Below are 10,865 nucleotides of genomic sequence, written 5' to 3' on the forward strand. Positions count from 1 at the left end.
GAACAAACCTTGTGGGGGAAAAATTGCATTATGAACATATTTGTAAACTACAGTTTTTAAATAAAGTAATTTTTTATTTAAAAAAAAACTTTTCCTGACCATAATTACCTTTGAAAATTCTGCCTAAACCGAAGCTTTTTCTATCAGGTCTGTTTTATCTTCATATGCTCTCTTTTTATGCTTCTGCTAATAAATAAAATTTCAATTGCTCCTTGGAAACTTTATGTATTCCTTTATTATTCTATCAATAAATTTGCAACCTCTCTCGACATGTATTTCTATTCTATAAATTTTCTTATCAAATTATATTATTATTAATATTATCTTATTATTTTATGATGTTTTAATGCTTTAATTATATTATTATTTTTGACAAATTATATCATTTATTTAAGGGGCCGGCGAGGTGGCGCTAGAGGTAAGGTGTCTGCCTTGCTAGCGCTAGCCAAGGAAAGGACCACGGTTCGATCCTCCAGCATCCCATATGGTCCCCCCAAACCAGGGGCAATTTCTGAGCGCATAGCCAGGAGTAACCCCTGAGCGTCAAAAGGGTGTGGCCCGAAAAAACAAAAAAAAATTATAGCATTTATTATTAACTTTATTGGATCACTCAAAATTTATATCAGACAGTTATAATTTGAGCAGTATCTAGGTGCCTTGGGGGAAGGAGTACCAAGAAACACCCCTGAAGAAGATATTTTGAAGGATAATTGTAAATAGCAAGTATTTTTCAGGCAAAATGGAACACACAAAGACACACCAGTATGTAGGAAAATTTTCAGAACATACTATTTTGTACTTCTGTTTGAAGCCATTATTTTTCTTTCACATATAATTTTACTTTCTATTCTCCCATATGTTGCAACCATTAAATCTCCAGAGAAAAGATGTAAGGCTCAAATTGACCCCAAAAATCCCTTTACTAATGGAGCCTCTTATTTCTGAAACAATTATGCGCTAAATTTTTAGCATAGAAAAACTATTATTCCAGGTGCTTTATAATAGGCCATTTAAACTTCATGATGGGTGTGGTAATGTTACCATCACTGACAGTATTATAAGGCACAGAACCGTAATATTTTTAGTTTAAAATTCAACCAGTAAAGGAGAGAGTAACATGAAGAGACAACTGTAATATTCATAAAGTTAATGAATTCAAGCTTTTATAAATAGACTACTAGAAGGAAATAGTTCCAAACTGATTGGTGACTGATAACACAATGTAAAGTACAGAAGTGAGAGATTTTATTTATTTTCTTAATGTCTTTCTTTAATCTTTGTTTATACAATTTAATTACAAACATGATTGTAGTTGGGTTTCAGTCGTACAAAGAACAGCCCCCCTTCACCAGTGCAACATTCCCATCACCAATGCCCCAAATCTCCCACCTCTCTACCAGCCTCCCCCAGCACCCCGCACCCCGCTGTCTGTATTTGAGACAGGCTATCAACTTCCCTCATTCATTCACGTTGTTATGTTAGTTGTCAGTGTACTTATTTCTCTAACTACACTCACCACTCTTTGTGCTGAGCTTCATATAGTGAGCTGGACCTTCCAGCCCTCATCAGAAGTGAGAGGTTTTAAGTAAATGGAAAACCATGGTAAGTTAAAAAAAAAAAAAAACCACCATAGATGTCAGACTGTTAGAGAGATAAGCAAGATTGGGGAACAAGACAGAGATATGTAGTAAAGTTTAATTCAAATAAATTCATTTTAAGTGATAAAATTGGTGCACATAATGCAAGACAGAGAAGCAGAAGCAGAAACTGAGGTCCTGTTTTATCATATATCTGAGATAGTTCATTAATTTGAAGACAAGGGATAGCAAAAGGTATTTTTAAACTATGGTAGCCTTCATAATATTCTGAAGCTCACCACAAAGAGTGGTGTGTGCAGTTAGAGAAATAACTATACTGACACCTATGGTGACATCAATGGGAGAAGTAGAATGCCTGTCTCAAATACAGGCTGGAGGGGAGGAGGGAGATTGGGAGCATTACTGATACGAATGTTGCACTGGTGAAGGACTGCACTTTATATGAATGAAATCCAACTACAATCATGTTTGTAATAAAAGTGCTTAAATAAAGATATTATTTTAAAAATAATAAAATAAACTATGATAGCCTAGTAAAACATGAAATTAGGTAGTATTGTAATAACTAGATCTTAAGGAATAAAACTGAAGGAGTTAACCCTGTATAGCTGAATTCATGTGAAAATGTATGGTGTCTTGATTTCATTATTTTCTTTACACTTTAGCCACAAAAGACAGATAGTTCCATTATGATAGAGGTTAAAATGTATATTTTAATACTCATATTAAAAATAAATATTTATAATCATTATGTGTTATATGTATTATTATTTTATTATTGTAATTTATATATAATTTGTTTGATTATATATTTAATATTCATCAAAATACTAAATAAATATGATCTTGATAAATACCTAATGTTTAAATCCATCCTCTCATAATCAAAGTTCATATAAGGTGATAAGAAAGGAGTTTCTATTTAGAAACCATGACATCCCCTTACTCCTGTCCTTACCTAAAGCTACTTCCTTACCCTTCTGTGGTTTTTTGTGATGTGACTTTAATGCTCCTCTATGGTTCAACTTTTTTTTTCTAAATTATTTATCTAGTTCAAGTCAAATTTATAGTTTGAATTCTTCAGCATTATCTCAGGAGATGTTTCACAAAAACCTCCAGTGATAAATAATAAGAAAGCTTACCACTACACCAATCTGTGTCAACATTGACTCAGAACAATTATTAGCAATTTATTCTCAGATTTTTCAGTCCTCTAGATGCTGCTCATTCATCTTCCAGCTGATAAAGTTTAGTCCTTCATTTTTTATGGCAACTAGCTGAGATCATAAATAGCTGTAGTAGATAACAAGGTATCATATACAAAAATTAGTTTAATAATTATAATTTTCACAAAATTACATGTCTTTTGTCATCATTTCATGAATTTGTTCAAATAAAACATGTTTTAAAGGGTTTTTATTTATTTATATTTTTATTTATATATTTTTGGTTTTGGTGTCACACCCTGCAGCATTCAGGGGTTACTCTTGGCTCTAAGCTCAGAAATTGCTCCTGTTAGGCTTGGGGGACTATATGGGATGCCAGGATTTGAACCACCCTCCTTCTGCATTCAAGGCAAATGCCTAATCTCCGTGCTATCTCTCCAATAATAATAATAATAATAATAATAATAATATCAGCCCCAATAACAAATTTTTTAATCTTTGTCATTTCAACTAATTTGGAAGACCAATTTTATGATTGCAAAATAGGAATAAAGTCAAGTCAGGGGATGTTAAGAATAGAAAATTGTATTGACTGCCTAATGCAAAACAGTAAAAAGCTGGTAGTAAGAAGTTTATATCTCTAAGAGTAAATCTATAGGACACAACAAGACTTGGCAAAACCCAGAAACCAAAACACATACACAGAATATATATAGAGAAAACTCATTTCAATATCACAAAGAGAGAACAGACATATTATCAGGCACCAAATACCTTCATTATGACATTGTACAAATGTTGATCAATGCCAGTTTGGCCAGGATGTGGTTAAAATATAATAGCTTGATTGAGAATGAAAGAAAATATTATATATAAATATATGGATATCTCAAAGAAAATGAGATCAAGATATAATAAAACACCTAAAATTTCTCGTTACTATTTCTAAATTTTACACCTAATTTAAGTATGTGCATTTGTGTGATGACGAAGTTTTCAGAAGACTATGTATAGTAGTAATATATATATATGTATATATAATACTAGTATAGTATAGCTAGTAAAGCATACTAACAGAAGGGTTATGTGAATAAAATTTTTTTCTTCTTAGATATGGGCTGGAGCAATAGCACATCTGGTAGGGTGTTTGCCTTGTACACAGTCAACCCCGATTTAATCCCCAGAATGCCATATGGTCCTCTGACCCTGCCAGGAGTGATTTCTGAATGCAAAGCCAAGAATAACTCCTGAGCCAGGTATGGTCCAAAACTTAAAAAAAAATTGAAAAAAAAGAAACAGAAATGGATAATAAAACAAGAGGAAATACTATTTTTTAAAGATAGTCTGGAATAAATCAAAATTTAGAAGCAAAAGTTTTCAAGAAATACAGAAATAGTTTGAGATTAAAAACTAATTTTCATTTTATTTCATTTCATTTAACTTACGGGTAAGTGAAAATATTCCTGAATAAATCTATATTCTCAAAAAATTACATACTCAACTCTATATAAGAAAAAAAACAACATAGAACCCTCAGTACTATCACTTTTTCTGAAAAAAAAAATGTCTTTCCAAAATGTTCCAAGAAAAATATATTAAATAATATATAGCAGCGTATTTAATCTTTAAAAATAAGAAAATGCATTCTCAAATATTTTGTCAATAAAATAAATATGATGTTTTCGTAAGCAGACCACAGCAATAAATATTAATTTGAAATTTTGCTGTTAACTCAGCTATTCTCTTTGGGACTTACTTGGTAATAGGAATAAAGTATACAAAATAACTTTAAAGTGACAACAAGGATATAAGCATATTCCAGTTTTGCTGCTCCAAAGAAAGTACTTAAAGAAATTGCTAATATAGAACATTGATATGAGAATTTCTATGCCAAAATATATTTCAACTGGAGTTATTCTCATAAATATTTACTAAAATATGCTATCCTATAACTCTGAGAGGGCAGAGGTAATTAAAATGAGCTATCAATTTTAGGAGATATTAATACATTTACTTATTAAAAGTTGAATAACTAAAAGTTGAATAACTAAAATTTTCAAACCATTTAATTAAGAGCCTTGATTCAAAAGGTTATTGATAGATGAAACCCTATCAGCAATAAACCACAGTGAAAACATTTTGGGTTTGGGGTTTTTTTTTTGTTTTTGTTTTTTGTTTTTGGGCCACACCTGGTGCTCAGGGGTTACTCCTGGCTATCTGCTCAGAAATAGCTCCTGGCAGGCACAGAGGACCATATGGACACCGGGATTCGAACCAACCACCTTAGGTCCTGGATCGGCTGCTTGCAAGGCAAATGCCACTGTGCTATATCTCCGCCCCACAGTGAAAACATTTATATAAAAAATAATAGCACCTCTTGTAAAAGCTAACTGGTGGGGGAATTAGAGAAGGGAACAGGCACACTGTTGAAAGGTTTGGTGTTTAAGTATTGTTTGCCTGAAACTCAATCATGAATAATTTTATAATTTCCTTGGTGATGATATAAAATATAAAATTAGAATTAAATAAATAAAAATTAAAAATAAATAGGAAACTCACCTGAAATACCAAATCCTAGAGAAAATTGATGAGTTGCTAAGATTTGATGAATACTTCAAAATGCTGAAATTTTCTCTTTAACTCCCCCTCCAACAGTTAATATGATATAATTTTGAATATTTATTTGAAATATCATACTTATCATACAATACTTGCCAGAGCTATAAGTTCTTTTATTCTCCATCCTCTTTTCTAGTTGCCAGATTTTTTGTCCTTTCATTATAGACCCTTAACTTTATCACAAGGGATGGCTAACAATTGCTTAGTGGAGAGAGGCCCCTGAGAACCAATTACGGACTTTCTGTTGAGACTTTAAATGAACAATAAGCACCTACCCCCTGAGACACTTGTCTTTTTCCATAGGAATATCAAACATTTGGCTTGACCAAAAATAGAGCAGAAAAGTGGCATATGGGAACCAATCTCTTCATCTTTAAGAGGACAAGTGCTGTCTACCCAGAATCTTCCAATTAAGTATTTTTCTCAAAATTAATCACCAAAATTTACTGTTCTGCAATATCCTTAGACTTCCAATAACTGTCCTTCCAAAAGACTGCAAACATTTCTCACTTGCTACTCCACAACTACCATATTATGTTACTAATGCTAGAAACTATATCAACCAAAATTTCCTGGAGAACACTATGATCAAAGAACATTCTGTAGAGAGCTATTGTGTCATCAATCAAAGAATCTATAAAAAGTGAGCTGAAAGGGGTAGGGGTTGCAGAAAATTCATGAGTAAAAACAAGCCTTCCTTCAGGGAAACTCAACTCTGAAGAACACTAATTTGCACACAAGCCCAGACTGGGTGAGGGGAAGAGGGATGAGTAGACCAAAAGAGGTAAAGAAGTCAACAAGCCAATATTAGACATCAATGTTAAACTATGGCATAGGATCCCTAAATACAAAGGAAATACAGAACATTCACTTTATACCATCCCTAAGTCAAAAGAGACTTTCTGGTCGTGCTGGGTTGCCTGACACTCTGGATCTAAGGTAGAAGCAGCAATATCAGAGCCACTACCTGTAGAATTTCAGTGTCAGCTAAACCAGACATGTTCATTATCTGAACTGAAGCCATATCCCATTTACCAGAATCCTGATGATGATCTAAGATTCTTTTTCTTTACAGAATTAATTTTTATACTTGAACACTTATGTAATCTCAGTACTCATTAAATTCAACAAATTATTCACTTCAGTTGGACAAAACTAGAATCAACTATTCTTGAGGTGAGCTATGCCCACCAAGATCACTGCCTAGAATCTGCCCCTGACCAAAACTTAGTTAAATAATCTTAAGTTTTTATAGAATCTAATAAGATAGTAACTTAATTGCTTAGTCAGCTTCCATAGTTACACCAGACTTAATTCTCAAGATATGATGGAACATAATGAAAGCAAAGACTCCATATATTTTGCTTATTGTGCCAAGAATGAGATGTGTCAGGAAGAGACTGGTAACTAGCAATATTTAGTGTACAGGTTGCAGTTGTCCTCAGCCTACAGCTGGAGTTACCATACTGAAAAAAAAAAATCAACTCACGGCTGTCATTCAAGAATCTATAGCTATTCCTCAGAGGAGAAAAAAAAATCCCCTTAGACAGTAACTTGAGTAGCTATCCCCAAATTGGTACGAGATAATAAAAAAATTTCTTTATAGCAATGAAGATCAACTTGTTCAAGGGGTATGTGAAGTCACAATATCTGTCCAGTTCAAGTCAATTGGACTCTAATACTACAACAACTGACAGCAACAATGAACAGGAAAAAACAATTGTATCATAATACAGTCAAGTCAGATAGACCTTGGTGAAATAGAAATTCACTGTACTCTAGTGAAGGGTGCTAGATAGTATTTGGCTGAAACTCAAGTATGAACAATTTAAAACTGTGAATAAAAGCAACTGTACATAAATAACCTTGTAAATTAAGGTGTTTAAATAAATTTTAAAATCTAAAAAAATTTGGTGTACCGATCACACAAACTCTGTTATTTTGTAGATACACAGAACTCATAGACATAGGAACTTCTTCAGTGTTGCAAGCAGTTAAATTTTTCACAAGGTATGTGTGCCTTCAGCAATCAACAGAGTCAAAATCTAATAAGGTACTTAGCTTATAGATCATGGGAGCATTAAATTACTGCTCAGTCCAACTGAAGCATTATGTTGCACTCTTTCCTCCCATAAAGTACCAAAAAATATTTTAAAATTTAAGAAGTTCATACTCGGGGCCGGAGAGATAGCACAGCGGCGTTTGCCTTGCAAGCAGCCAACCCAGGACTTAAGGTGGTTGGTTAGAATCCCGGTGTCCCATATGGTTCCCCATGCCTTCTAGGGGCTATTTCTGAGCAGATAGCCAGGAGTAACCCCTGAGCACCGCCGGGTGTGGCCCAAAAACCAAAAAAAAAAAAAAAGAAGAAGAAGAAGTTCATACTCACTAACATATGGGACAGAAAGGCCCTCAAGTATATAGACTATAGACTATTCAATCTTTCCATAGGATGAGTTCAAGGTAGCACAGTTTCATTGTTCACTTAACTAAGAAAATTGTTGTAAGAGAAACCAGAAAAATATTTAAATGATTGCTGATATATTGAAAAAAAGACATCAATAGTAACACAATAACAGTTGTATATTTCAACATGACCCTGTTGCCCCTCAATACATCAACCAGTTTAAAACTCAACAAAAATATACAGGTTCTGAAGCAAGAAATGGAAGAGAGGCATACAGACATACACCTCAAAGTAGACATATCATTTCCAGAAAATTAAATTAAAAAAAATTCACTGATAAACATCAATCAAAATAAAAGTGGATAGAAATTCTCTCAAAATATTAATGGCAGTCTATAGCAAACCTACACCAGTATTATTCTTATTGTTGGAAAATTAAAAGAATTCCCCTAAAATAGGAGAAAGGCAAGGATGTTCATTGTCTCCAGTTTTAATCAATTTGGTATTAGGAGTCCTGGCTATAGCAATCAGGCAAGTAAATCAAAGGAATCCAAATTGGGGGAGGTGTATGTATCACTCTTTGAAGACAACATGAAAAAGATCCTAGAAACAAACAAAAAAAATACAGCAAAGTAGCCAGCTACAAAGTCAATATACAGAAATTGGTGGCATTGTTATACAAAATAATAAATCTGAGGATCAAGAAGTGTATCCCATTTAAAATTGCACCCCAAACCATCAAATACCAATAAATCAACTTAAAAGACATGGAAGATCTATAGTCTGATTACTTTAAGTCATTTAAGAAATAGAAGAAGACCTTAGAAAATGGAAAACCACTCCATACACATGGGTTGGAAGAATCAATAGTGCGAAAATTTTTGTCCCTATAAAGTTATTATATAAATTTAATGCAATCGCCAACTAAATCCAGGCACATTTTTCAAACATTTAGAAAAGGCAATAATACAGTTTGTTTGGAATCAGAAGAGATTACAAATATTCAATTCAAGGCTGAAAAATAAGGAATGCAGAGGTTTGGCCATATTATATATATACATCATCCTTCATCAGTCTACATATCCCTACACCAATGTCCCCAGTTTCCCTCCCACCCCACCCCTGCTGCTTCTGTGGCAGATGTTTTACTTATCTCACTCTATCTATTTTCCATTTTTGACACTATTTTTGTACTATTGTTAATAAAGGGGTACTATGTATATCATTTTATCCCATTTCAGCACCCAGTTCTTTTTTAATATAATTTTTATTTTGATCATAGTGGTTTACATATTGTTGACAATAATATTACAGGTTCACATTTACATAAATAAGGGGGGTTCCCATCACCGATTTGTCCTCTCTACACCTCCGTGTTCAACCTACCTCCCATATCCTCCTCCCTCACCCCCAGAGCTGTGAGAAATTGTGGTCCCCTCTGTACCTAGCTTACTACTTAGTAGTCTTGGTCTTGGTGCCTCCCTTATTTCCCCCTCTAACTGGGAGGAAGGACTACATAGTTCAAGTTATGTGGTTTTATTTGAAGAAGAGAAAAGTAATAAACTGGGGTAAAAGTCTAATATGCCAAAAATGTGGGGAATCCTTCTAGAGGCTCTCATCGTCGGTTTGAGAGATGAAGGAGAAAAAGAAGGTGAAACACCCCAACAGTACAAAAAGAAGAGTCAAATATCCAGTGAGCACTCCAGTGATAACGATAGGCACCACAAAAAAAAACCATGGTCTTGAGTTAAAAAACATGGCAGAGCACCTAAAGAAAGAAAAGAAAAGAAGAAAAAAAACAATATAAATATAAATGGGGTCAACAACTTCAATAACCACACCAAAACAAAGAAATCGACAAAAAGTAGATAGGTAAATAAAAATAAAAATAATAATAAATGAAGAAAAAATAATATATAAAAGATAAAAATTTAGCACCCAGTTCTTACCCAGAGTGATCAGCTCCAACTATCATTGTCATAGTGGACATTTCATTACCCTAACCGCACTCATAGCTTTTTGTGGCAAGATTCCTACCATGGATGATCCTCCTGACTGACTGACCCTCATCTTTATTGTTTCTTTTTTTTTGTTTTTGTTTTGTTTTGTTTTGGGGCCACACCCTGTGAGGCTCAGGGGTTACTCCTGGCTATGCGCTCAGAAGTTGCTCCTGGCTTCTTGGGGGACCATATGGGACGCCGGGGGATCGAACCGCGGTCCGTCCTAGGTTAGCGCAGGCAAGGCAGGCACCTTACCTCCAGCGCCACCGCCCGGCCCCTATTGTTTCTTAATATTATTAACATACTTTTATTTTCCTTTTACCCCATAAATATCATAATACTCTCCATGTGAACAATTTTGTAACCAGAGTGCTTAAATAAAGTAAATATTTAAAAAAGAAATGCAGGGGCATCTAATTGCCTAATTTGAAATTATATTATTAAGCTATATCAATAAAAATTGCTTGGTGTTATAATAAAGATAAGCTCTTTGATCAATTAGTAAGAATCAAATATTCAAGAATAAAACCCCCATATGTATATGAATATATGTATATGTATAAATTAAATTAGCATAAGATATAGAGAAAAAGGTTTTGATCGTTGAATTTATCATACAATGTTCCAACATCATCCCTTCATTTTCCACCACCAATTTCCCATTTCCCTCCCAGCCACATCTTTGAACTGTATGTATCAGGTTCCCTGGAGATTCTCCTGCACACATGCCCCAAGAGGAAAGAGGTGCCTTCCCAGTGGTGATGAGTTCTTGATATTAAGGCCTTCTCAGTGTTGATATTTTATTGTTCACTACTAACACTAAACTAGAGAGACCACCAGCTCCCAAGTATGATGAGCTAGCTACCACCTCTGCAGAGTCTGAAAAATGGCTCAACCAGAGATACCTCTGTGCCCCAAGCCTTTAGTCAGGTAAACAATTTGGTGTAAGGGGCTGGGCGGTGGCGCTGGAGGTAAGGTGCCTGCCTTGCTGCGCTAGCCTAGGACGGACCGCGGTTCGATCCCCCGGCATCCCATATGGTCCCCCAAGAAGCCAGGAGCAACTTCTGAGCGCATAGCC

The sequence above is a fragment of the Suncus etruscus genome, chromosome 18, assembly GCF_024139225.1.
Source record: "Suncus etruscus isolate mSunEtr1 chromosome 18, mSunEtr1.pri.cur, whole genome shotgun sequence".
NCBI classification, from domain to species: domain Eukaryota; kingdom Metazoa; phylum Chordata; class Mammalia; order Eulipotyphla; family Soricidae; genus Suncus; species Suncus etruscus.